Source organism: Athene noctua, chromosome 5 (assembly GCF_965140245.1).
Source record: "Athene noctua chromosome 5, bAthNoc1.hap1.1, whole genome shotgun sequence".
In the NCBI taxonomy this organism is placed as follows: domain Eukaryota; kingdom Metazoa; phylum Chordata; class Aves; order Strigiformes; family Strigidae; genus Athene; species Athene noctua.
Genome location: NC_134041.1, coordinates 41,401,735 through 41,429,575, shown reverse-complemented (window position 1 = coordinate 41,429,575; position 27,841 = coordinate 41,401,735). Strand labels below are relative to the sequence as shown.

General features: G+C 37.1%; 1 protein-coding gene across 24 annotated transcripts in view; it reads right to left on the bottom strand.

Annotated features, from left to right (window-relative positions):
• The window catches only part of KCNMA1 (potassium calcium-activated channel subfamily M alpha 1), a 532,608-nt gene that overhangs the window by 317,009 nt on the left and 187,758 nt on the right, over positions 1-27,841 (bottom strand). The gene's annotated exons all lie outside the window — the stretch shown is intronic.

Sequence of the window (27,841 nt, the reverse complement as noted above, 5' to 3'; positions counted from 1 at the left end):
AATTGCATAAAAGACATTATTACAATTCAAAGGCCTGACTGTAACACTTGCAAAACAACTGATGATGATAAATAAATTTTAATTTCTAAAAGCTGCACATACTATCACAAAAAAGTTTCTAAATGGAGATGGAAAAAAGACCTTAAGGAATTTTAACAATTCTGAAATACATCTCAGACTTAAAATTAAGACTAAGCAAATAACAGTAATAATAAAAATCTTTTAGAAGTGCTTTTATGTATTTAAATGCCACTTTTGAAAACCTAAACTGAAAGAGAAGGATAAAGTTAAAGAGGGTTTTATTTGTGTTGCCTATAAAAACCAGTACAATTCTAAGCTTCTTATATGAAGAAATAATATTCTTTAACAACTAAAGAACATATGGACAACAGCAGAGGAACTAACCATATCTTACAGGGTCTAAACAATGAAAGAAATAATAGTATAAAATTGAGAAAAGGTAAATTGTGGCTAATTAGCTATCTAAAATTATTTCCTACTATTGAATTCTAATAAGGCTGCAGAAACCTGGCAAATTCTTCATCTCTTAAAGAGAAGTACTAAAAGATGTAGGGTGATGAACCATATTTACAAGGCTGCATCTCTTCCAGTTACAGACACAAAGTTTATGAGAATAACCAGGGAATTAAATTTATGAATATATAATACACAAGGGTTTGTGGAAAATGGTCTTCTTCCTTAAAACTCCATGAAGTGAGAAGTAATGAAAAATCACTATTGCCATATCAATATGGCATCAATAGCGCATTAGGATATGATCTGGATGCTTTCTACACACAGCACTGGAAAACCGAGCTCTACTAAAATTCATGTATGTTGATATGGATAACCAACAGATTATCTGGGAAAGACATTTAATATATCAATAACATACAACATATTGACATGTAGGTGACAGAATGAAAATTATTATCAAGTAGAGTCCCTCTTCAACTTGGATAACTTGAGACTGCATATTATCCACATTCTTACTTTCAGGAACAGAATTTCTTTCTCAAAATTTTTTGAGTTATTACATTTTACCCACAGGAAGTATGATATACCAAAGGATAGCAAAATATTATAAGGTACAGTGCACAGCTAATTAAATCATTCTATAAAAAGTGAATGAATTCTTAAAAGCTGCCCAACTCTGATTTATTGTATACAGCCACTCCATCATGATTAGTGAATGGTTTTAAAAATTTGTTAGTAATTCAATGCAAAACTACATGGTTTTTTTAATATTATTTTCCCTGCATTTTGTAGGCAGAAAGATTTACTCCCTGGAATGCTAAGAAAGCAAGAATTAAGTTTATTATAGGAAATGTTTATAATTGTTCCTAGAGTTCTTCACTGGATTTGTCACTAACGTACAAATAGCTCTTCCCCATTTGAAAGATAATTCCTTCATCCTTCTAAACTTTAAGGTAGGTCTCTTCTTTCTAGAAAATATGGTATAAAATAATTTGTATCAATAATTAGAAAATTATTTGATAACTATATGCTAACTAGAGCACTAAATCACAGTAATATGCATGAAAAAGTAACCAAACAAACAGTGAACCTGATATTTGTGTTTGTGATGGAGGTCACACAATTGCAAATCTAAACTTGGCCAACTGGTCCTCCACAGCATGGGGAGCATTATTATATTGAAATATCTACTGAAGAGCTTTTTGGTTTGAATTTAACATGACCTCGATGTCATGAAAGAGCTAATGCCATTACGCATGTAAATCAATGTGTTGATGGGGATGTCCTGAGAAATTTCCAGTGTGAATAACTGTATTCTTTCTCTTCTCATCTTTGACAGATGCTTAGTATTGCTTTGTGGCCTTACTAGCTGCCAGAGCTAGCTACAAATCGTTGGAAACCTGAACATTAAGGGGAAGCTACTTCATACATGCAAATGTTATGATATTCATGAAAAACACCAAGATACTTTTTTAGTATAAAATTATTATTCATGATCGTAGATAAATTAAAACACTACAAATTACATTTTTGTAATAGCTTCCTAGTTAATTTCATGTTAGTATCTTCTTTTGGAAGACATTCTTCACTTTTTGTGAATAATTTTTCCTTTGAGAAAATCAAAGTAGAAGAAAAGTAATTTTTAGGAATGCAGATCTCTGAATTGAATTTTTAGCTTCAAAACTATTTTATTAACAGAGGAGTGATTTTTTTTCCCCCCAAAGAGAGGAAAAGATATTCTACAGACATGGCTGTCATTTCTGAGAGTGTCATTCAAGCCTGCTAGATTAATTAGTGTTCAGAAGTCACTCAGTCATGTAAAAATCCAAACCAACTGAAGCATCAAATAAGTAATAGGACCACCATTAATGATTCTTCAGCACAGACTGCAACAACAGCGTAAGTGTAGGAAGTGAGCTAATACCTTTTAGCCTAGAGAATTAACTGCTTTACAGGGATTGCATCAACATTTAAGACACTGAGTAAAATCTTATCTTTTCTTGACTTTTTTTTTTTGCATTGCTGCTTGCAGACGAGACTTGAATTTAACTAGCACATGCCACAGAAACTATGAGAAATTTTAAGTGAATGAAACAGTTAAAAAAGAAAGATGAATTAGAAACTTTCCAAAGTTATAATGCAAAACTTGTTTGAACTTGATATCCTCCTCTCCATAACAAAATTTGATGCTGTAATTTAGTATATTTAAAGATATTTAGATTTAATTTTAATAAAAAACTAGAACAGTAAAATATAAAGATGAAACCAGTACCTAGACTAAATAAAAAATAATTGGATATTTTAGAGCTATAATGTCATTCAATTTGCAGACAGCTTCAGAAGCGCACTGTTTTTCACCACTAAAATTAAGTGAGACTGAGGACAGATGTGCACGAAACTGTATAAAGTCATTTCAGCTATGCTTATCATACAACCAAATATTCCTAAGTGTGTGTGGTTTTCCACCCAACACTGACACATGGGCAGATTTTCTTATATTTGATCATTTGTCTGATATTTGAGATGTGCAGATAAAACAGAAAGAACCTACTCTGTCCACTCCTCCTACATGATCAGATCAATGCTTTGCCTTGGGCTTTGAGCATGAACAGGAACAAAAAGTGAGTCAAACAAAAAGGTGTGGGCTTGGAGCACAGCAGGCTGCCATCCCGCAGTGAGCTCTGCCTCCACCAGCTGCATTAGCTTCTTGAAGTTGCAGCACATTTGTCCAGATTGCCATCACTGAAAAAGCTTTTTTCCATGAACCAAGTTACTAGAGTGAACGTTCAGTTGTTATTCAGTCCCAAAATAGCACATCCATCTGCTGAAACAAGTGTATAATTAAAAGATTTATTGTTACATAAGCTATATATTCCATACTGTTCCCTCATCAATTTTGGAAGGTGTTAAACCAAATTCCCTTCTGGGGCTTCCCTTCTGTGTAATTTAGAACAACTCACGATTGAGCCCATTATTTGGGTATTAACAAACATAACACACTGAGAGGCTGTGTCTAAACTATCATGAAGAAACAATTCAGCTGCCAAAGGGCCCACTGGTCATTATGACCTGAACCATCCAGTTCATCCTTGGACACCTCCAATCTAGATTGCAAGTCACCACTTCTGTCTTTGCATCTTCAAAAAGGATCTGAGGTTGAGGACAAGGCTAGTTCTTAAGGCTACAACACTCAGTCCAGATGCCAAACTCCCCTCTGTATTAGGATTCCTCTCCACTATTTTTGATTTCCCAGTTCTTGAGCTCTTCCATGTTTTTTTCTCTGTCAAAAATATCATAGTCCAAACCACAGTGATAGAACTGAGACTACACAGTTTCAAACAGTTCTTGCAAGAACTTATAAACTCATTTGATTGTTTATACTTAAATTTCAAGTTCATTATATGATTTTTTTTTTACAATTCAACTAGAGGTCAGCACCCTGATACCATTATGTCTCCTAGCATCAGTTCAAAACACAGATTCATAGAATGCTGCTTGCCCTCTTTCCAGTTCTTAATGGTGTGCTGAAGTAATCGCACAACTCAATCATGCTCTAGAGACTTCAAATCAGATGTTAATGCAATATGAAACTACAAGAAACTGCTGAGAGAAGCCATCTCAGAGGCAAGAAACAAAATAACTCGCAATAAGTGGATGCTTATACTTTTATTGAATTCTAGGTACATACAATGATATTGTCTTGGCATACAATCTTGTAGTACTGCCCAGCTAAAGTAAACATTAACCATAAAAAAGTATTTTTAGATGGTAACAGAAACTGTAATCCAAGATCTAGAAAAAGTTCAAGATATAAACTTATCCATTACAGAATTCTGAAAAATAGCTCTATTGCACATGTTTTCATAATCTAGAAAGTACAGACTACAAAAAAGGAAGCTAATAATATGTATTGCTTTGTAAAATTATATATTTTTAACTACCAAATGCTAATTAAAATTACATTAGTTAATTAATGTCTGATTTCATCTGCAATTTTGAATACAGCGTACTTCAAGCGAGGAGATGGTTCAGAAAGGTTCTAGTATCCATACTAAGACTTCAACATCTGACTAGGCAAGTTTGATCTGATGACATGAATCTATAATACTAATTTGGGCTTTCACTGGATTACAGAGCTGAGGGTTAATAGCCAGTAGGACAACTATAATAACTCTACAAGAGCACATACAACACAACACTTATTGAGGCCCTATTCTATTTTTCTAAGCCATCTCAGAACTCTGGTTTGCTTCTCTTTCAAACACAAAAGAACTTATAAACTAAAAAAAAGAACCCTTTATGCAGATTAAAATAAATAATAATGAGATATATTGTAATGCTTGTATCTCTGCCAACAGACTATAATTTTCCCTGTTATCACTGATTACTAGAACAACCTGTATTCAAAACGTTTTTTTGTAGTTTTCGTATTTCATGCTTATGTTGGCAATAGGATAAAAGTTACTACGTTTGAATTAAAATTTATTTAGAGAATAAGAGTTATGCTAGTATTTAATAAAATTTATGGTTGCTTATGTTCCAGGAACAGCTGCACATTTAGAAGAGAAGCTATGAATGCAACATAGAAGATTATATGGACTGAAATCTGCTAAACAGTGGAATAGTTCACATGCTAGTTCTTCAAGACTCTGTATTTTTCAGATGGTTTTCAATAATGGCAATCACTGAAATACCTAACAAAGAAAAATTCTAGAAATCAGAAGAGAAGTTTATCATTCTTTCTATCAAAACAAATTTGACTTCTATAAGGCACTCCACTATATTTTACAAGCTAAGGTAAGCTTTGTCTTGCATCTAAATTTGCAAGGGCAAAAGCAGAAATTTATCAAGTATGTTCCTTCACCCCAGGTAAGACAAGTGCTTCTATGACATTTGACAAAATTAACATTTATTTATATTGCTCATAGGACTACACATTATTAATCAGCTTTTCACAGCCAAAATCCTGTGCCTTACATAAGTGATGCATAACACTTTTCCCTAGAGAAGCCACTGTTCTCAATAAACAAAGAATCCAGGGAAGTCTGTAGCATTTCATAAATATATTACTATAAAATATATGTAAATATATTTTGATACTTTGAGGTAGTCACCAGATTATGGTGTTTTTATTGATGTAAATAAATTTATTTGAAAAGAATTCTGTAGGTTGTCAACTTAGTAATTTTTTCTTTATTATTTAACCAAGAAATCATTAGCAGTTTTTTGGTACTAATTCCTTGATTGACATAATGGCTGATGTAATAATTTCATGTACCATCCACTTACTAGCATATCAAACAATATCAACTAATATGTTACCATAGCATAACTGCAGGGGAGAGAGAAGAGGAGAAACAACAAAAGTTGTCTTAACTACATTTTCCTAAAAATAAATTGATACAATAGTAGATGTAGATGCTATGGATTTAAATTCTACAGATTTGTTTAATTCAACTCCCTCATTCTGAAATGAGGACATGTTAACTATTTTGCTTCTTTTACTGTCACACAGTGAGTATTATGCCAAATTCTCTTGGGAATTGAGACACGCATTATACATATATTTCCTAGGACTGGAACAGATAGCTAGCTCTTAACCACTGCAAAAAACCTTCCAAATGAAAATCACCTTCCAAATAAAAATATACTCTTCTCATTAATAACACTTTTTACCCTTACCTGTAATTTTCCAGTGGCAGCATGTTTTCAAAAGGGTCAAAACACAGTTACTGTATCTAATTCAAAAGCTTTTGTGCAAGTATGTATGCTCTAAATCCAGAACTATCCAGATAATCCATGCAAGCTTTATCCATTACACATTCCTGCTCAAGAACTTGGAGCTGACTTACAGAGAGTAACTATGGACTGCAGGACTAATCCTGTATAGGATTCAGATATATCTACAGTGAATGCCTTAAACACTTAAGTAAAACTAATCTAAAATGTTACAAAATTTGTGTTTCTTAGCTTCAAACACTCTGGAGTCTCAGCTACTATTAAGAGACTCCTGAGTCTCTGCAGCATTTCTATTTTGTATGAGCAATTAACCAAAACGCATCAGGTGATTATATCAAAATACATAGGCTATGAAGGCATCACTCCTTTCACATATGAGATTGTAGAATGGTTTGGGTTGGAAGGAGCCTTAAAGATCATCTAGTTCCAAGGGACACGTTACACTAGAGCAGGTTGCTCAAAGCCCCATCCAACCTGGCCTTGAACACTGCCAGGGAGAGGGCAGCCACAGCTGCTCTGGGCAGCCTGTTGCAGTATCTCATCACTGTCACAGTAAAGAGCTTCTTCCTTCTATCTAATCTAAATCTACCCTCTTTCAGTTGAAAATCATTACCCCTCATCCTATCACTACACTCCCAAATAATGAGTCCCTCTCTATCTTGCCTGTACTTAAAGCCCCCTTTAAGTACTGGAAGGCCACTATAAAGTCTCCACATAGCCTTCTCTTCTCCAGGCTGAACAACCCCAACTCTCTCAGCCTGTCCTCGTAAGGGAGGTGCTCCAGCCCCCTGACCATCTCTGTGGTCTCCTCTGGACTCATTCAAGCACATCTCTGTCCTCATACTGGGAGTCTCAAGCTGGACATAGGACTCCATGTGGGGTCTCCCAAGAACAGAGTAGAGGGGGAGAATCACCTCCTTCATTCTGCTGGCCACACTTCTCTTAATGCAGCTGAGGATTATTTTGCCAATTATTAGGCCTAGCATAAAGGACACAGCCAGCACAAAGATGAACCAATAACCAAATTGTATTTGATACAAAAGGGTCAGTACATGGGCGAGTGCTGGGGGTACAAACAAGTCAATCAGATTATACACAATCAACACCAATCCCACTGACCCCAACAATGACACCACACAACCAACAATGGGTGGAATAAATGGTGACATGAAGTCTCCCATAGAAGGGACAGGAGACAACCAAGTCAACAAACCAAATACATAAGACCAAGGAAGCCACATACTGAATCTCTACACAGCCCACCTTTACAAAAACCAGACCTGACTGGAGCCCAGCCCCAGGGAGGCAGGAGGGCCTTCCCCAACTGGGAACTCTGCACAGTGCATCCACCTCACAGACAGACACTGCCCCTTCCTGCAAGTGGTCCCAGCTTTTATCCCTAAGTGGGACACCTGACCTTTGTTTACTTAATGCGGGACTCCCAGGGCTCATTTACCTCATGGCTCTCCCTGCAAGGCCGGCCACACCCTGGAGGGAAGCCTAAAGGTAAACTCACCCCCCCTTTGTGAAGGGCTGGGGGAATCACCCACATGTCAACCTTCATTTGGGGCTTGGGGTTGAAACCCCAGCATTTCAAGGATACAGTTGTCCTTCTGGGCTGTGAGCACATATCACTGGCTCACAGTCAATTTTCCATCTACTAACAACCCCAGGTCCACAGACTGCTCTCAATCTGCTCATTGCCCAGCCTGTATCTCCTTGGGTTGCCCTGACCCATGTGCAGGACCTTGCACTTGGCCTTGTTGAACTTCATGAGGTTTGCACAGGCCCATGTCTCAAGCCTGGACAGAAGCAGTTAAGAAAATTATTTCATTTTTCTGGAACATGGATATTAATTATACTAGAGGCATTTTTCTAACACTCTACCACAGTGATGCTAGGGCAGGGTGAGGTTGGGGTATCTGTAGTTAAGTAAATCTCTGAATGAATGAGTATATTTAGTTTTTAGGATTCTTCTACAGTTAAGATTATCACTTTACAGACAACATCTGAAGCACCTGGAAGGACAAAGGAAAGACAGAGCACAGAGCAGGGCTAAACAGTGTGAAAACCAGAGAGAAATATTTTTGGATAGATACTAAACTGCACGCTAGACTTGGATTAATGGGGAAATAATAGTAAAGCCTCTGAGAAAATGTTAAGTAATCAAGGAGTTTGTCAAGGGGAAAAAAAAAAAAAAAAGTTAGGTAAAGGAGGGAGAGAGCACACCAGGAATCATCCACAATCCTTCTGACACATCCTTCTTTCAGTCCTACACTCTGCCTTTGCACCAGCAATTCCACATTAAATTTAAGTATCCTACTTACTTTATATAGCCTCTGTTACCATAGTATCTAACCACCAGTTACATGAAACAGCAGGTTCCACAAGGTAAGAAAATGCCTTAACATATATTAGAGAGGGGGTAAGACACATAGAGGGGTTAAGTGCCTTGCCCAAGGTCACTTACAAAGCCCACAGCAAAGGAAGAAATGTGTCACATAAATTTCACACTATTGTATTGTGTTGGACCATCTCTCCATTTTAAATGTAAATGGATGATCAGTGAACAAATACTAAGGATGCTAAGCTTCTGATCAATCTTTCTGTTAGAGTTGTCCCTTCAATTAACATAAAATTGAAACCTTAAGAATTCTGACCCCAGGTATCAGAATATGTTGGGGGGAAAAAAAAAAAAAAAAAGAAAGAACATTAAAAGGAGAAACAGTATTTCTTGCATAAGAACCCAAGTAAAATCCAATTACAAGGGAAAGTAGTGCTGTATGAGAAATACAATGCATTGTCATTACCTGTCAGCAATAGTCCATTTTGAAAGAAACATCTTCTTGATAACAGTTGATTTTTCACTTTTCAGAAGACCTGGGATTTTTACGGAAGACTGAAGTAAAATAGTGACAATTTAAGGTGGAAGGTCTACATAGAAACATCTGTGAGGAGAAAATTTAGGCTGGCTTTCCTTGCATACAGGCTATCAACATGCCATCAGTCAAGGAAAGGAAAGAGTCTATTTTCTGAATTTATACAAAAGTTGACCAGAGATTATATAGCAAAATATTTATGTAATTTCTTCCTTGACAAAATCTACATATTCTCCAAATGGAACACTGAGATGTTGGATGAAGTTCAGCCATTTAATAAGTGAGTGTATGGAAACAATTAACTAGAAAAAATATAACCAAAGCCCCATACTGACAATACATTCATTTAGTAGTTCACCAAAAAATTAAGAAAAATTATATTTGGCAGATCTCTCCCTTGAGCAAGGATGTAGCTTGGGTCACAAAGGGAAGGCTTCTGCCTCACTGCTTGCAAATGCAGGAACAGTGAAAGGAGGAAGCATCTCTTGCCAGCTCAGCATAGGTATCATCCAGCAGGTTTGGGAAGAATGTCAGGAAGGACTGAATGATTTTTCTGTCTGTACTTCCTTCAAGACCCTCTAACTAGCAAAGCACTTCAACTTTCCACACTTCTATTTCTTTCAAACTGTTCAACTGACTGTCTTGTCTATTTAGAGCAGAGATTGTTCCTTATTATTACATTTTTCTCTAGTTTCTATCTGGCAACAGTGTCAGGTGGGACTTTTGAGAAGAAACATAGTATTAATGCAGAAGTTAACACAGCAATGAGTTATTTAAATATGCCGGTGATTTGCCATCAAAATACATGTTTATCACCCAATGAACTACCACACTGAATCAATACAGTATGACCAGCAATACGAACCATGATGTTTCTCTGATTGTACCTGATGCATGGCAGCTTTCATTTCTTGATATGCCCTGAACAGATTTTTTTTTTCTTAGGTAAAAGTTTCCCCCAGTACGTACAAAGTCCTCATACACATGAAGCTTTGATAAACAGATCTGGATCTCTTCTAACTAGGCAAAGGGAATTTTAAAAAGCTACAGGAGTAGATGCTGACACAGACAGAAACACAAAATAATTTGTTTGATCTATTCAATAGGCAGATGTTGCCATTGGAGTCAACCGCTATGTCCTAACACCTTGAAATGGTGTGAATGAGAAGCAAATTGAAATAAATATAGAAATGGCCATCATTAAAGTTAGCAAAGCAAGGATTCTGTGGCAGGAATAGGAATATCAATAGTATTGTCAAGGCCTGAATAAAAACTTCTTGTGTTTGGATATAGATGTCCCAATGACAGCAGACGTGCTAAAAGTATCTGAACAAACAAAACTCCTCTTGGCTCCCAGCTGATTTTTTAAGTGTTTTCCTAATGGGAAAAATATTGCTCTCATATTCTTGACCCTCATGAATTCTCATGACAGAGAACAGACAGATATAAGATTAATCAAGCTTACAAGGTAAACTGAGAAAACTGATGATGCAAATCATACTTACATTACAACAAATATAAAGAGCATGCATATAAAATATCCACAAAAAGTGCTGTCATAAATGTTAAGAATTTAGCAAGCCAATAAAACATTAACCCTTGTCAAACTTAAATATCTTCTATTTTTAAGCATTAATTTGGCTGCAAATGGCTGTCATCCCTAATCCAAGTACTGTGCTTGTAACAGATGTTGCTTTAATAAAGTGATCTGTGCCGGAGATGCTTATTAAACTGCACACAACAACACAGGATTTACTGCTCCAATGCTCATCCTCTTTGATTTCAGCTTCTGCTCCTCTCAGTGGAAACTTTCTATTAGGCTGGCAAAAGCAGATTTCAAAACACAGTGCAACAGGCTTTGGCAAACCACCGAGGGAGTAGTTTAAAGGATAACATAGTGCAAGGCATGGACATCATAACAGGCAGGATCCCCAAAGCAGTTCGAATATATTGCTTTTAACATCTACTTCGTGCCAGTTGTTTAGCTATCACGTCAGTTACCAAGGACTAGCAGACCTATTTTGGAGCACTGCTTATAAATACATTCAAATGAACTGACAGTAATCAATAATTCCATTGACAAAGTGGATGGGAGGACATGTTTATTCTTTCCTTCAACCACCAGCTGTGCTTGCCATTTCACACCTAGCAACAGGATTGGAAGACCGTATTTCACAGCCCCAACAGACCTAAGGACACGGCAGGATTAAGTAGACTGTACACAAGGAAAACCCAGTATCTGTTCCTGGACAACTCAGCATCTGTTCTGGTCCTCTGTAAAGGCTTTATTTTTAACAGAATTTTAAAGTGACATAAAATATTACCTTTAAAAAAGAGTGGAGCACTTATTGTTAGATCATGAGAATTCACAGAATCAACTCCTGATCATGCTGCTATCTCCTAACATAACCCTGCAAATTCTTAGTTTGGTGGATTACACTTTGGATATTCTCCCTTTATTGTTGAGGGGGTTTCAATATTCTATGCAGGTATAAGTTCTGAAATGGAAGCTCATTCTAGCACTTTTTGGTTAAGTGTTGTAAAACACTGTTCTCAGAAATCTGCACAACTGAGAAATCCCAAAAATTTTATAAACAAGCATCAGAAAATACATTGCACATATATCTGCTTGCCATCTAAAGTAGTTTCCATTTTGGTCTGATATGTAGAAATAATAACAATACTGAGGGAACAACACATAACTACCAATATTCAAAAAAAATGAACATACTTCCCGCTGAGGTACCTTCTAATAGTTGAAGATGGACTCATGTAACACCAAAAAGATTGGGATTTTCTGATTTAGATTTGATCTCTTTTAAACACTATCACTGATTAAAGGATCAGGAAAGCTGAGGTGGGGGGATTCTTTTTTTCCCTTAGTATATAATATGCACAGATACACCAAAACAGATAAGGCAAGCCTATATAAATTTTAAGTTAATAATTTAGAGAAGTTATAATTATTTTTTTAAAAATTTATGCATACTGTCTTTGCCTTTCGCCCGTTGTTGCTGTCCTGTTCACAAAATTAATGTACAAATTAAGATTTCTTTTCTCTTAAAAATAGGCCTAGGTAAACAAACAGGACATTTGGGTAACTGAAGTGGCTCTGCTGTGTATTAACAATATAAACATCATTGCTATTGAATTTAGAACTATCTAAATTCAATAGCTTCAAACAGCTGCTGGGTAATGTTAAAAAAAAAAAAAAAAAGGAATCAGCTAAATCCCAGCTGAGTGACAAGAGTTAAGGCTTTCATTTTGCTTGATCTTTCAGACAGATAAGCATTGAAATAAGTGCTCTGTGTTTGGTTAAGTGTTTTTGTTACTTATCCTTACTAAAGGAAACACCTGCAAGATCAGCCATTTCTATACTCTGTTTTATTCAAATTCTAGAGGTTATGGAGTAACTTCTGACATTCTGAAGAGGGTTCAGCAGTCACAGGAGGTTATTCCTCAATTCCAGCTGCTAAATCGCACTGTAAAATAGACTAATATTAAAATATAATCTTTCCTTTTAATACTTGCTAAGAGTTAGCATGGGTGGCCAATGGAGTAAGTTCCACAGGTCCACGGTTGCTCATAGGACATTTGACAGATTTACAGGACAATCTATAGAAAATTGTGCAATCCTCGGAAGTTTGAAAAACCCTAATCTAAATCAATTTCAGTTTCCAAACAGCAAACTTCACCATCTGCGTAAACTCTATTCCCTTTTATAGCATCAATGACAGTTTGCAATCCCAATTAAGTATTGTCTTCCAGATCTTAAACCAATGCTCCAACCATCATGCTGTAAGAAAAATACAAGCAGTCTCTCTCTTGCCAGAGAAAAATTTTCCCAAAGCAAATATATGTTCACAAATGCTTATGCACCATACAAAAATCTGACCAGCTCTAACATACCAACACCATGACATGTTTTTGTGCCTCTAATTTCTACACTTAGGTTAAAGAAATCTCACAAGAATGTTAGAGAAGCTTGTTTCTTACACTAGGAAGAATACATAACTTGAAAAGTTCTCCAACTGGTTTATCATTTGTATGAGCCAACATTTACATTTTCTTTAGTTAGTCCCAGTACCACATTTTTTGTTTTTGTAGGGTTTGTTGTGCATTTGTTTTGTTTATTTTCAAATCTGAACACTTTTAAAAACTTATAAACACAGTAAAACCAAGTTGTAAACAATTAACAAATAGGAAAAATTACTGGAATTTCTGCTAAGTAACAACAGAAATACACTAAACAGTTTTTTATTTGCTAATTATTTCCAGCTAATCATCTTGTAGACTGTTTTCACATTTAGTTCTATGGCTAGGCAAAAAAAAAAACAACAAAACCAAACCAAACCAAACCAAAAAAAAAAAACCCACACAACTAAAAATACAGAAAAAATACCACTTTTTTTCAGTTTAGTCATGGTCACTGACACACACTGGTGTGACAGTTCAGCTTGTCAGTCAGAAAAATAATTTTTGGTATAAACCTGCACAGGGTACATTTACATCTGTATAGAGAACACATCATCTTACCTGGTTTTATAGTAAACTGCTTTTTGTAGATAGACTGACCTGTATTCTAAGCTATAGTTATAAATGGAGAATCCGAAGTTTAAACAGATCTTTTTCCCCTTCCAGTGGGCTATTCAGCAAAATACATACATGGCCAATACTTACTTAATATAAGTAGGGTTTGGGTTTTTTTAAGTACTGCTGAGTTATCACTTCAAATTAATTTCATCCAAAATCAATTTCAGCATGCAATTTTTTTTTTCACTTTTTCAAATATAGGTTTCACTTTTTTACTATAGTGTTTGCACATATTTTTAACTGAGAAAGACTTAACATCATCACCAGCACCTCTTGTCACAAACTTGGGCAGGCAATCACATAGTTTCCTGTTCTTTCCCAGTTAGATCAAAGGTGTTTACATTTGAATGGATGTTTCAGTAAGAGAGTATGTAAACTCTAAAAGATTTTTTAAATCTGGATATTGTTAGGAGGAATGAAACAATAGCCAAGGCTTGATGACTTCACATTTGAAAACAGAATTGAAACTACTAGATTTATTCTATATGAACTTGAGAACTATCAGGACAGAGGACATATGCTGAGCTGGTGACTCAGAAGAAAAGTGAAAAGCAGGATGTGAAGAACTGCCACTGTGAGTTTCACACACACAGAATTGCACACACAGAATTGTCTATGTTAAAAAAGACCTTGAAGATCATCCAGTCCAACCACTAACCTAGCACTGACAGTTCCCAACTACACCATATCCCTCAGCGCTATGTCTACCCCACTCTTAAACGCCTCCAGGGATGGGGACTCCACCACCTCCCTGGGCAGCCCATTCCAACACCCAACAACCTGTTCTGTAAAGAAATGCTTCCTAATACCCAGTCTAAACCTTCCCTGGAGCAGCTTGAGGCCATTAATTCTTGTCCTGTTGCTTATTACTTTTTTAAAGAGACTCATCCCCAGTTCTCTGCAACCTCATTTAGGTAGTTGTAGAGGACAATGAGGTCTCCCCTCAGCCTCCTTTTCTCCAGACTAAACAACTCCAGTTCCCTCAGCCGCTCCTCATAGGACATGTGCTCCAGACCCTGCACCAGCTTCGTTGCCCTTCTCTGGACACGCTCGAGTCATTCAATGTCCTTTTTGTAGTGAGGGGCCCAAAACTGAACACAGGAATCAGGTGTGGCCTCACCAGTGCTGAGTACAGGGGTAAGATCCCTTCCCTGTCCCTGCTGGCCACGCTATTGCTGACACAAGCCAGGATGCCATTGGCCTTCTTGGCCACCTGGGCACACTGCTGGCTCCTGTTCAGCCGGCTGTCAATCAGCACCCCCAGGCCCCTCTCTGACTGGCAGCTCTCCAGCCACTCCTCCCCAAGCCTGTAGCGCTGCTGGGGGCTGTTGTGGCCCAAGGGCAGCCCCCGGCATTTGGCCTTATTGAAACTCCTCCAGTTGGCCTCAGCCCATGGCTCCAGCCTGTCCAGGTCTCTCTGCAGAGCCTCCCTACCCTCGAGCAGATCAACACTCCCACCCAGCTTGGTGTCATCTGCAAACTGACTGAGGGTGCACTCGATCCCCTCGTCTAGATCATCAATAAAGATGTTAAACAGGAGTGGCCCCAAATCCGAGCCCTGGGGGACACCACTCGTGATGGGCCACCAGCTGGATTTAACTCCGTTCACCACAACTCTCTGGGCCTGGCCATCCAGACAGTTTTTTACCCAGCAAAACGTGTGCCCATCCAAGCCTCGAGCAGCCAGTTTTGCCAGGAGAATGCTGTGGGAAACGGTTTCAAAGGCCTTACTGAAGTCAATATAGACAACAACCACAGCCCTTCCCTCATCCAATAAGCAGGTCGCCATGTTGTAGAAGGAGATCAGGTTTGTGAAGCAGGACCTGCCTTTCATAAACCCATGCTGACTGTGCCTGATCCCCTGGTTGTCTATTATATGACTTTTTTTTATGTGAGTTTCCTACATTATGTAGTCTGACTATCCAATCTTACAATTCAATCTACTTTAAAAGCTGAACACTTGTATTTCCTAAATCTACTACATATCCTGGAAATGGCAAAAATGGGATTAGGTGACATTTTTACCAGTTGTGAAGTCTAAGCTATCTATTCAGACAGCATTCTGGAAGAGGTCTGAAATATGGATACTTACATACAAACTAAAATTAATAATTTCTAAAATAGTGCATCTTTAAAACCCCACAAAACCATAAATTGCTTAAACAGCCAAGTTTACATAAATACCCAAATTTCACTCAACTTTATACAGAATCTTGGAGACAACTGAAGAACCGGAATATTCTACCTAAAAATTAGTTAGAATGCTTGCAATCAATACTGAAAATCAGTCTCACCTCTACATTTAAATTGAATTTCTGTGAAAACAACCCACAATTCACAGTGAAAATTAAAGCTAATTAAAAGTCTATGAAAAAGATTAAATTAGAATATTAACTTTATAATAAAAAAATCTAAATTTTAGAAAGCTGTCATTTTTAAGCTTAACCAAGTTTAAAGCATTTAACAGATTATATGGAATTCACAGCAATTTCAGTTATAATTTCCCTTCAATATTTCCACAAGACAGAAAAGAGGAAGCAAGGATATGAACCGGCAGTCAGGAAATTAACTCTCAAACCCAAAAAGTTCTCCCTTATAAATAATATCTACTTCCTAGGAATATAGTAACTTGATGCAATAGCTCAGGTTGTTTGCCTCAGAATTCACAAAATAAAATCCTTTATTTTACTCATACATTTGAAGGCTTGGTACTGTCTTGTCAACCCAGTATTGAATTGGGGCAAAATAAAATCTAAAAATGTTAAAATCTTTGAATCTCCACCACCAAAAGTGTACGATTATATTGGTTCTCAAAACTGTGAAAGCTCAGCATTATCCTTTGTTTTGCTAGTCCCTTCTTTGTAAATTGAGCACTTTAAATGTGACAAGTATGTATAATCGTGTCTGGGGTGGTTTTTGTTTAAAGTTTTGCCTTGGTTTTAACTTAAAAGTTCCCTAAACAACATTTACCTTGAGAAACTAATACAAAAATAAAAATGTACTGAAACAGTTAAATTACTGCATTGTCATCTGTAACAAAAAGATATTTAAGGTAATCTTAAACCAGCTTTTCTCTACACCTGTGACACGGAATTGAATGAAAAACAGGATACATGTAAAACAACTGGCATACTCTTTCTCTACACTTCACAAAATATTTCATACATAACACATCATAAGTGAGATTTAAAAACAGATAATGTAGTTTTGACTTTTATTTTAAAAAATGTTTTCAATACTGCCTTTGTTTCTAAAGTTGCAAATATCAAAACTTCCTGGATCATACAAACATTCAAAGCTAAAAGGAACTGTCCATGCAAATCAACTAAGTAGCTATGCAAATCCTATCCCAGTACATATCTGCATACAGTTTTCAACTTCTGTTTCTCTAAGTTACAGGGATGATACTCTTCTCATCCTCTCTAATGGAAGAACGTGCAGGTGTTATCAGGCCTCTTAGGCTGAGAGTTTCTCCACTTCTAAATAAAAATGAATACATACGAAATTGTTCACACTATTTTTCCTGTTCCTTTATATGACTTATGGTTATTGGATTATAAAAAGTAAAAAAAATTCAAAACTTTTGTGAGGTAGGAGCATGGTGCTGCTTATTTGGCCACAAAATTACAAGACTTAAAATAAAAATCAGCATGTACCTAATTCTTGGCAGCAAAACTAAAAATTCTTTTGTATTTTTAAATTACAAGTGGTGAAGGGAAAACAAAAAAAAAAAGAGCCCATTGTATTTTAACTCCATTTGGAGGTCAACATCTGTGATGTTCAAAACAAACAGATACCAACATTTGAATTTCTAATCACTCTAGGATGGAGAAATATAAACAAAGGAACAACTATTTTTGCTTCTGATGATATTATTTTCCATGGCAAATATGGCTCATTATTTTCCCTCAAATTTAAAATTGTTTTCCTCAAACTTAAAAAGTTAAGATTACAAAAATATGTATGGGCCAACAAAGAGTTTTCCAGTTTACATAGTAAATTAGCAACTAAATACTGATATGAAATATCAATACATATTAACACGAAGAAAACTTCCAAAATCAGTCACAATCTCATAAAGCATAAGACTGACTACGAAGAGCCTGAACATGTGAAAAAGATGGCAAACGAATCTCATGGTACTGTGTCAGAAGAATTACAATACTGTGACACTATTTCTTTCGCTAAAAATACTATGGATTGAATTGTTCCATAAATAGTAGGAACATTCTGGGGGAAAGTGTCATTTACTAGCACCCAAAAGGTCAGATTAACTGCATCCAGCTTTCCAATTTTCGAGCATAATCAAATCCCAAGACCCAAAAAATTGCATGCTATCATTTAATTCTGTTTAGTTCTATCTATGGAAAAGGTATCTCCATCAAACTGACATTTCCAAAACAAATAAAAGCCCTTACATTTCCTGCTGTCTACAGTTAAAATCACTCTTCTCTGGTGAGAGAACTTCATCATGTTTTATCCAATACATGTATAGGCATCTTCCAGCAGAAATATTATACCTCAGCAAAGGATCCTAAATTTCTTTTTTCTTAGAGGCTACCACAGTGTATCTGAAGTAAACTACTATATGTCAAGGGAAATAAGAAAAACAGTATTATCATGACTAACTCAATGTACCTGCTGTTTAGAAGTCTCCATTCTCACTGAAAAATTAGATTATCTGATGAGTTTAAAATATGTACACATTTAGCCATTCAGAAAAAATGCTAAGAGAAGTACAGTGCTTTTTGTAGGTTGACTAAAAACCTCACAGATTTTCAGAATTTGTTCTGAGAAGATGGTTGAAGCAGTAAATTTAAAATTAAATAATAAAAATCATGTCAGCAACTTCCTCCTACAGGGATACTGAAATTTGTAATTTATGCTTTCTATATGAATACTGAATTTACAATTTACAAAAGCAAGGCACATTAGAAAGATAATTTTAAAACCTCACCTTACTTTCCTTGCATTGTTGAGGAATGCTGTGATATTTTTAGCATTAAATGCCAAAATAAATTATTTCAGGAATACAAAATAGAGGTTGGAAGTTTCTTATACCTGAGACACAGGTCTCTTAGGTGACATACTGAGATGCATGATATTTTCAGGGACAACAGGTACAGAAAGGCAACAGGTAAAGATTCATCTCTACCTGATTCTGATTCTCAGACCTGATTCTGTCTAATGAAAATCTGGAAACCATTCTAATTAGAGAAAGCCCTAGCATTAACATATTTTCTCTTTTTTTAAGATGAAAGCACTGAAAATCAGTGGTACTCTCATCTTATATTTTTGCTTTCCTGTTTTGGAAATTATTTAAGATTTTAAAAGTCAAATGATGAACATGTTGACACGTCGTCTAGAGGGATATATTTCTTTCTTTCCACAAGATTCTTCCAATTTTCCCACTCTGTTGTGTGATGAATTGCAGTTGTTCTGTAACCAGTAATATAAAAAGACATCATAAAGTAAAAACTGATACAACAGGACTTCTAAGATGTCCTGCAAAAATTGAACTGAACTTGTAAAAAAGTCACCTATAACCAATGTTTCCTCTTCCATACAAGTAATATCTTTCAGAGAGCAGTAACTCATCCTTCACCTTTCATCAGCTTCTAGAGATGATGAGATTTATTCCACAATATATCATAAGAGTAGAGTTAGAGATTAAAAGGTAGAGGTAAAACTTATACTAAAGATCTTCTCTGTTTATGTAAAGCATGTTATGGCTAACAAAGTTACTCATGCATTTATATGTTTTTGAAACTGAAGGCATATAAATGATGTAATCTCCCTTCCAAATTAAGTCTGTTTTTCTGAATATCTCTCCATGACAGACACTGGTTCTCACATGATTTTCTTTCTCTTTCTGCCAATATCTGAGGCTTTTATCCTCTCACTATTGTTCTCTACCTTAACTTCTGAGATCATCCTTGGCTTTTTCCTTTACACCTCCAGGTGCTCAACCACATTAGAGTTCAGCAATGCTTTCCCCCTCTCAAAAGCATAAATCATCACATACATTCACTTAATTAAGAGTCAGCAACGTCCGCTAGAGTATTCAGGAAGAACTGCAGTCAGAATTCAGACACGTGTACTAAAACGGGAATAAGAACATTCCTACTTGAATTCCAATTAGTTAATCAATTTAAAAAAAAAAAAAAAATCTAAGATGGGGAGTGGAAGCAGAATGAGGTCAACATAATTAAAGAGAAAGTGGTCAGAGACCTGCTGCACCACTTGGATACACACAAGTCTGTGGGACCGGATAGGTTACACCCAAGGGTGCTGAAAGAGTTGGCAGATGTGCTCGCCAAGCTGCTTTCCATGATTTACCTGAAGTCACGGCTAACTGGGGAGGTCCCACTGGACTGGAGGGTGGCAAATGTAACACCCATCTGCAGGAGAGGCAGAAAGGATGATCCAGGAAACTACAGACCTGTCAGCCTAACCTCGGTACCAGGGAAGGTCATGGAGCAGGTCATCTTGGATGCCATTAGAAGTCATATAATGGACAGCCAGGGGATCAGGCCCAGTCAGCATGGGCTTATGAAAGGCAGGTCCTGCCTGACAAACCTGATCTCCTTCTATGACAAGATGACCCAACTATTGGATGAGGGAAAAGCTGTGGATGTTGTCTACCTGGATTTTTGAAAAGCATTTGACACAGTTCCCCATGGAATTCTTATAGAAAAACTGGCTGCTCATGGCCTGGATGAGCGAATGGTCTGCTGGGTCAAGCACTGGCTGGATGGACGGTCCCAGAGAGTGGTGGTCAGTGGAGCTAAATCCAGCTGGTGGCCAGTCACAAGTGGTGTTCCTCAGGGCTCAGTGTTGGGACTATTTCTGTTTAACATCTTTATTGATGATCTTATAAGGACATAGAGTGTATCATCAGTAAGTCTGCAGATGACACCAAGTTAAGCAGGAGTGTCAACCTGCGTGAAGATAGGGAGGCTCTACAGAGAGTCTTGGATAGATTGGATCGGTGGGACAACGTTAACAGGATGAGCTTCAACAAGGCCAAGTGCCAGGTCCTACACTTGGGCCACAACAACCCCAGGCATCACTAAAGGCTTGGGGAGGTGTGGCTGGAGCTCTCTGGAAGAGAAGGATCTGGGGTTTCTAATTGACAAGCAGCTGAACATGAGCCAGCAGTGTGCCCAGGTGGCCAAGAAAGCCAACGGCATCCTGGCTTGTATTAGTGTGACCAGCAGAAGTAGGGAGGTGACAGTCCCCCTGTACTCTGCACTGCTGAGACCACACCTGGAGTATTGTGTCCAGTTTGGGGCACCTCAATACGAGAGAGATATCGAGGTGCTGGAGCGAGTGCAGAGGAGGGCAACAAAGCTGGTAAAGGGCCTGGAGAATAAATACTATGAGGAGCGACTGAAATGACTGTTTAGTTTGAGGAGGAGAAGGCTGAGGGGAGACCTCATCACTCTCTACCTGAAAGGACATTGTAGAGAGTTTGGTGCTGTCTCTTCTCACAGGTAATTAGCAACAGAACAAGAGGGAATGGCTTTAAACTGCAACAGGGGAGGTTCTGACTGGACATTAGGAAAAATTTTTCACACAAAGAGTGGTCAGACAGTGGAATAGGCTGCAGGGAGGTGGTGGAGTCACCATCCCTGGATGTGTTTAAGGGTCTTTGGATGAGATGTTGGGGGATATGGTGTAGGGGAGAACTTTGCAGAGTAGGGCTGATGGTTGGACTCAGTGATCCCAAGGGTCTTTTTCCAACTGAATGATTCTGTGATTCTGTGAACTTACAAAGCTGTATCTAGTTTACGGTGGCATGAGGGTAAAAAAAAAAAGAGTTTGATTTCAAGTTCAAGTAAGTTTTGAGTTTAAGAACTAAGTCCCAAGATAATTAATTCTCAATAGGAATTCATTACTACTTGTAAATGAACTCATCTATTCACTATCTTTTCAATGACAAAGGTTCTTGATACATAAATTCTCAACTCAACCTCAGTTCGATCACGTCAGACTCTCACCTCCCCTCAAACTGAAAACGAGGTATTCATTTGGAAAACCTACTAATAGAAAAATGACCTTCTAGTCAAAATTACTGTCTTCTTACTCAGTAGAATTTTTTGTTCACTTGAATTTACAATGGAGAATTTCCTAAGTTAACGCTTCGCTGACACTTTAATATTAGTATACTACAACTTTACATTTGCTTCACACAATTCACATACCTTAGGTTTAACTAACAGGTAAAATCAGAAGTATATTAAACAAGGAAAGGACCATGCCATTAATCAGGTTAGGTTAGTGATCGGTTTCATATCTCCCTCAGTCATTATTTTATGCCTGACAACATCAAAGCCTTCAGGAGAAATTTTAGAAACAACAGAGGAATACCTAACCTTTAAAAATACTTCCTTTTTACCTCAGGCAGCTAGCAGTTGTTCTCTATGGCTGTTTTTTGCTTCTACATGCCTTACATTTCTGCTAAATCTTTTTTTCAGGTGATGTGGTCAGAACTATTCTGAGAGTACAGCACCAATATGTAGAGTATCCAATCTGGCACAATTTAACTAAGCTTTGGGAGAAGTTCTCACTTATGTTATACACAGAAAAGGGTTTTTTGAAAGCTTCTTGGTGGAATTGCTGTATTCTAAACTTGCTTTATGCCTTCTACATTGAAATCAGTACAGAAGAGGTTACATTAGTCAAAACAGGTTTACTCATTCCACGGGCTCTAATCTTCATGTGATTAGAAACAGAAATTCAAAACCCAGCCCAGTTTCTGAGAACTTTTACACACAAAACTTGTCTTATCAAGGGTGGTTCTAAACTATGCGTCACTATTAGTTTTACTTTTCTGGCATTTTTGTATGCCTCATAAGGGATATTATCTAAAATTTCCAGCTCTTACTAAAGGACATTGCCCTGATTGACTCTAATATGAAGCTAGATAATAATTCATTACCATGTTACTAAAATGCTTGTTAGTATGCAGCTTAACAAAGATATTTGGCTTATCTGGCTCTCCACAAGGAACACCACTCTTCCTTTAAATTAATGATAAAGATAGACATGAAAGAGTGAATTATCTAAGGAAGCCTGCTTTAGTATCAGAGTTTTTGATAAATCTTGTCTTACCAGTATGTTCAACAGTGTCCAGCATAGTCCCAAAGCAGTCTCTCCTTACAGGCCTTTTTAGCAATTACTGCCCGAAATCTTCAGAAAGAATAGCAATATTAGCAATGTCTACCCTTCCCCAAGTTAACTGTTATATCTGATGATTTGCATGTGTATACCAGTGTGTCAAAACTGGAACACTCCTCCCTTAGAAATAATATAGCCATAATGCTGGATTAAATAAAATCACTTTTTTATATCTATGCTGGTTTTGGCTGGGGTAGAGTTCATTTTCTTCCTAGTAGCTGGTATGGGGCAGTGTTTTGTATTTCTGCTGAAAACAGTGTTGGTAACACCAAGATGTTTTTATTACTGTTGAGCAGAGCTTATACAGCTCAAGGCCTTTCCTGCCTCTCACCCCACCCCACCAGAGAGGAGTCTGGGGGTGCACGAGAAGCTGGGAGGGGACACAGCCAGGACAGCTGACCCCAGCTGAGCACAGGGATCTCCCAGACCATACAGCATCATGCTCAGCAGATAAAGCTGGGGGGGGGAGAAGAAAGAAGGGAACATTCAGAGTTAATGATGTTTGTCTTCCCAAGTCACTGTTATGTGTGATGGAGCCTGGCTTTCTTTGAGATGGCTGAACGCCTTCCTGCAGATGGGAAGTGGTGAATTAATTCCTTGTTTTGCTTTGCTCATGTGCATGGCTTTTGCTTTCCCTGTTAAACTGTCTTTATGTCAACCCACAAATTTTCTAACTTTTACCCTTCTGATTCTTTCCCCCATCCCACCAGGGCAGAGTGACTGGCCAGCTGGGTGGTGCTTAGTTGCCAGCAGGGAATATAACTGTTATATCATCATGGTTTAAGACAAACATTTGGAAAGTGAGTAACATTCTGAAAAAGTAGTTAACTTTCAGAGAGAATGTATGTGCATTTCAGAGAAATGTACTTTCCAAACTTACATGCGCTCTAATGTTCTACTGAAATATGCACGACAACCTCTTTGCACTGTGCCAGTGACCAAGGACTAACGAGGCAGGGACCAAACTGTAGCACTCATTCAGTAACAAGTAGCAATACGAAATTGAGCTTCTTCTAAAACACTGAAATACTGCTAATGAAGGATGAATTCTGCTTCCAATTACAATTTATGCTGTGACTTTTTAATGCAATCTTTAGTGCACTACCCTATGGACTAATATAGGATCTCTAGCATGCTCCTGGTGAGATGTTGTTAAAGGATATCCTCACATTAACCAGTAATGAGGGACATTCTCAGATCATATAGAAGAAATTTATTTATTTTGAGGGATCTGCAAAGTGCTGGTGCTTTAAGTCATAAAACCAAACCAAATAATTGACAGTACTTCATAATATAAGCCAAAAAATGATGATATCATAGCAATAGGGAACTGCTTCTTTTGTAAGCAATCTGAAAATGAGAAGAGAGTGGTTTTGTGCTGTTAGGAACACTTGCACCAGTTGCAAGCCAGCAATTCCTAAAATTGAGTCCTAGGAGTTAGATTATTTTCAACTATAAGGGCTAGACACTTCCTGGTTTACATATAAGACTAGAAAATGTAAAATACAGAGTTGGCAACACTTTTGGCCAGTCCTCAAAAACTGTTTTGCAGCAGCTTTGAAAAGGAAAAGGGAATCTCTTTAAACCCTCCCTTCCTCAAATATCCTCATTCTCAGTAGTAATCTCAGCTGCCAACTAATCACAAAATCATCCCACTGTATAAAGCAGTAGGAAATGAACATACATATATATTCAGAAAGTCTGTGGGAAAGAATTAATCAGGATTAGTTCTCCTAACTTGAACATACTTTTTGCTGGTTTCTTCTATATTTTTACTCCTGCTTTATCTCACTCCGGACAGGTTTTACACAGCATTAATCTTTCACCCCACAAAGACATGAAGCCGTACAACAGTAACAATTTATGTTGCTAATTGCTGGTGGCTTTCGAATTTTAAGTGGTGGGCTTTTTTCTGTTTTTCTGTGGGACACCTCATGAGATCTGATCAGGTTATTAATACTTCAAACCATAATTCTCTGTCAGCCTACCAGTAACTTTACTTTCTCCACTAATAAAAACCTAACACTACTAATAAAATATCCCCCTCGGTTGGAGGCTATCAAATGTTCTGGGGTCTTGGGCTTCATCTAAGTTTTGCACATGACTCAACTTATGCTAATGCATTCAGAGTTCAGGTGCATACCTATAAGGGACAATTTTACTCATTCCTTACAAGAACCTTTATTAGTGTACATATAAATCAAGTTCTCTGATGACAAATGACTATGCATACATGTGATCACCCCTCAAGTTTATCAACAACATAAACACTGACTAGAGATGTCACAGATCATATTCCTATACCCAAATTCATCAGAAAACATCGGAACAATTTTGTTTCCTAGAAACATAGGGCTAAAACATACTGTAGATGTCCTGTCGCAGGCAGAAGTCATCACTGAAGAACTCTGCAGTTCAAGAATATGAGTAGAGCATTATAATGCAAACATTAAAGCAAGAAAAAGATAAAGAGAAATTTTGCTACAATTTCTGTATTAACACGACAGGCATTAAAAATAAAACACAGTTCATATGTAGGACAAAAAGGGCCAAAGGAGAGGAAAAATTTTAAAAATAAAAAAGGAGATACATTCTTGATTTGAATTATGCTATAAACTAAGGCTTTCCAAAATAGTGCTAATTTACTTTTCCATTTTTTCTTTAACTGAAAATTCATAAAAGAAAATTCACTCTCTTTCCAAGACACTTTATTTGCTTCTGATTTTTTCCTTTTCCAAGTTTATACACAAACACACAGTGAATATAAGCACATATATTCACATATAAACAGGTAACCAGGACACCTAGCAATTGAGAAAAAAAAATAATCATGAAACTATTCTGTATAGATGAGTGTGTATCTTTGGGCAATGCAAAAGCATGATGTGATTAAATTCTCCCTGTGAAGCTAACCTATTGGAAAAAATATTACTTTCAGTAGCAAAATTATACTCTTGCAGAGAATGGAATTAATTTTCTTTGTCAGGTTTAGTTATAGAGGTTTTATTCCCTTGTCTTCAGATTTATATTACAGTCTTGCAAAGATTACATAGGTAAGTCAATAGCACAGTTAGAGAATTCAAAGGATTTTTGAGCTTAGATATACACTAAGTACTGGCACCATTTCTCTGATGTATAAATGATTAAATATTATGAGGGTTAGAAAAGGGTGGTAAAGGCACATAACTCAAAAGTTTAATGCTCTTAGGTCTCAATCATGACGCATTTCTGTTTTGTTATCTGTCATGCTACATGTCTGCATTAGTTATCTGGTATTCTCTCGAAGAAAAGAGTGCTTTGAGGCTGTATTTATAGAAGCAAGGGATTTTACACCTTCAAGTTAACCTACCAAAGAGGCTCTTAAACGTTCTGCAAATAAATGAAAATGTTTAAAAGAACTATAGAGATTTAATTACTGAAAGGACTGAAATTCTAGCATTTAATTTTAGAATAATTATATGAGAATAAAAAGACAACTATGCAAACTAAAATATGTCTGATTATTAGAAGGTGAGAGACAATAGTTAAAAATCTCAGATTTTTGGAAGACAAATACATTTATTTTGGTAGTCCTAGATAATACCTAGGCAATCTATTTTCCTCATTATATTAATGCAGGACTGAAAAGAGCTAGCAAGAATAAAAGTGTAGTTACTAAGCATATCCTGTATAGCTACCTTTTGCAGCATCAACTGTTCTTAAGATAATCAAAAGCTTGAAATTACTAAAAAGCTATAATAACCTTAACTTTAAAACTTTTACCTTCTTTCTATACTAGGCATGGAAACTAGAAATTACAAAAAATTGGAATTGCTGGATCATCTAGTTGAACATCAACTTATTGCCTTTAACTGTACAAATGCTAACCCTAAGAAGCAGTGGGGAAATTTCAGGATTTTTCTCAGTGCGGCAGGTGCACCTGCACAATCAAGTGTAGCAGCTCCTAATTGCTTTTGTTCTTGGGGCTTCACAGTAGTTGGGGCCTTCGGCCAATGGGAGCCACTCTTGACCACAGGTCAGATTGGGCCTGGGTATAGATGGAGTCCCTGGGGGGAGCCATTTGGAGCTCGTCCCCTGGAGCAGCACGCTGTGGTCAAGGACTCTCCCTTTGGGTCGGAACGCTGCCCACGTAATCTCCTGGAGGTGACTTGGGCTGCTCTGAGAAGGTCCTCAACGTTGAGAGCCCTCACTTGTTAGGTGAGCGAGAAAGCATTTTGGGTTGTCATTAAACCGTAAGGAATTGTTCTTTGTTATGCATTTTGGGTTGTCCTTAAATCCTAGGAAGTTGTTATGTTCTCCTCTCACAGACATTCAAACCTGTAATTTGCAGAGGGCTAGTTGAGAGCCTCCGTAACATTCAGTCTAACAAGAAACAGCATTTACTGGAATGATGCATTATGCCAGCGATAAACTTTAACTGGAAAACTGAGAAAAGTTCTTATCGAAAATCATTTTTGCAGCATGCCATAGGAAGTGAAACAGGGTACAGTGACATGTGAGAAAGCAATAAAACATTTTTCAAGGGTGTTGAAAGCAAAAGTGTGAAATTCTTTTCAATTTACTGACCTCCCAGCTGCCAGAGTAGACATGATGTGGTGCCTTTAAGGACCACAAAAAGGCCACAAAGCTGTATCCTGTGACCATCACACTCACATGTATTCATCTAGAATGTAGTCCATATGTATATTTTAGATCACCATGAAAGAAATCAGGCAAGATCTAGGATTTCCTGTCTTATCAAACATAGCACACTTTAACGCCCCATGCTAATGTAGAACGACAAAGATGTTGGTTGAGTTTTGGCTTTGGGTGTGCTGGGTTTTTGTGTTTTGGGGTTTTTTTTCAGTGGTGTGGGGAAGAGTGTCATATTAAATGAAAATTCATACTTGGGGAATGTATATGAAAAAACCTGCTATGTTTCCCAACACTGATCATAGTAAACCATAGCAGAACAAATGCATCCTTACCTT